Here is a 1948-nt window from a genome sequence, read left to right as displayed (position 1 = left end):
AAGAGTAAACCTAGATCCATATCTTTCATCTTGCACTAAATTAAAATGGAAGTGAATCAAAGATCTACATATTAATACAAAAATACTACCTCTTCTGTAGGATAGAATAAGCAAAACTGTTGAAGATATAGATGAAAACAAAGACTAGGAACAAAACCTCAATCTCATAGGAAATATTACAAAGAATCAACAACTGGGATCTCATTAGGAAGTTTTGTGCTAATACTGTTTGGACAGTTAAATGTCTACATTTTGTACGCTGAATAAATAAAGATAACAATACACAATGTATTAACCATTGTTACTCTCCTGTTATATTGTTTTGAGGTTTATTTATTTATTTATTTATTTTACTTTAAAATAATAATAATAAAAAAAGGATGGCTGGAGGCATCTGAGGGGCAGACCACTGCGGCTGCGGGCACGGGGGCGGGGGGGAGGACCGGGGGGGTGAGGGCAGCGGGCGGGACCTAGTACGGCCGGCCACGCGGACTGACTCCTCACCAGCTCTGCCCACCGGCTGCGAGCACAGCACCAAACGGCGGCAGGGAGGCGGGCGCAGGGTGAGATCCGGGATTCTCTGTGGCGGCGGCAAGAGTACTAGGACCTGAGGATGAGCGAACTTGACCAGTTACGGCAGGAAGCCGAGCAGCTCAAGAGCCAGATGAGGGACGCTCGGAAAGCATGTGCAGTTGCAACTCTCTCACAGGTCACAAACAGCATCGGCCCAGTGGGAAGAATGCAGATGCACAGCAGGAGGATTTTGAGGGAGCACCTGGCCAAGTTCCATGCCAGGCACTGGGGCACAGACTCTAGGCTCCTGGTCAGCGCCTCGCAGGATGGGAAGCTCTTCATCTGGGACAGCTGCACCACAAACAAGGTCTATGGCTTCCCCCTTGCTCCCCCTGGTCATGACCTATGCTTATGCCCCCTCTGGAAATTACGTAGCCTGTGGCAGCGTGGACAACATTTGCTCTATCTCCAATTTGAAGACTCGTGAATGGAACATGCGTGTGAGCCACGAGCTGGCAGGACACACAGACTACCTGTCCTGCTGCTGATTCCTGGATGACAATCAGATTGTCACCAGCTTTGGAGACACTGTGTGCACTGTGGGATATCAAGACTAGCCAGCAGACAACCACATTTACTGGACACACTGGGGATGTCATGAGCCTGTCTCTGGCTCCCGATACCAGACTTTTTGTCTCCCATCTTGTGATGCCTCAGCTAAGCTCTTGGGATGTCCGAGAAGGCATGTGCCGGCAGACCTTCACTGGCCATGAGTCCACTATCAACACCATCTGCTTCTTTCCAAATGGCATTGCATTTGCCATCGGCTCAGATGATGCTACCTTCAGGGTCTTTGACCTCCGTGCAGACCAGGCACTCATGACCTATTCCCACGACAGCATCACATGCAGGATCACCTCTATCTCTTTCTCCAAGAGTGGGAGCCTCCTCCTCACTGGATATGATGACTTCACCTGCAATGTGTGGGATGCCCTCGGAGCTGACAGGGCAGGTGTCTTGGCTGGACATGACAACTGCGTCATGCCCGGGGGTCACTGATAATGGCATGGCTGTGGCAACAGGGTCCTGGGACAGCTTCTTCAAGATCTGGAACTAATATCAGTAGCCGCAGGCAGCTTCCACCATGACAGGAAGACCATTCCAACCTTGAAGCGCTACAGTGATAGCATATCTTATCCACCCATACTAACATGGACACCCACTCTCCCCTGAGAACTTCAAAGGGCAAGATCTTTTCTCCTTCATTTATGGCTGAAAACAAGATCACAATTCCCATTAAAAGAAAGATCTTTGAGCTGTAAACTAAAACATAATTGTGCATTCCATCCGGGGCCATTGTCTTTGTTTTCTTTTTTGTCTTGGATGAATTTTAAAAGGAAATACTACAATAAAAATGTTAACCTTGAAGCAGGAC

At 48.4% G+C, this 1948-nt stretch overlaps 1 pseudogene; it reads left to right on the top strand.

Moving 5' to 3' along the window:
- Positions 1 to 500: 500 nt before the first annotated feature.
- On the top strand, positions 501 to 1718 carry LOC101582715 (annotated as a pseudogene).
- The last annotated feature ends 230 nt before the right edge of the window (positions 1719 to 1948 follow it).

The sequence above is a fragment of the Octodon degus genome, unplaced genomic scaffold (genome assembly GCF_000260255.1).
Source record: "Octodon degus isolate 3935 unplaced genomic scaffold, OctDeg1.0 scaffold00060, whole genome shotgun sequence".
Classification (NCBI taxonomy): Eukaryota; Metazoa; Chordata; class Mammalia; order Rodentia; family Octodontidae; genus Octodon; species Octodon degus.
Note: the sequence above shows the minus strand (reverse complement) of the source record. Positions and strands in the feature narration are given on the sequence as shown.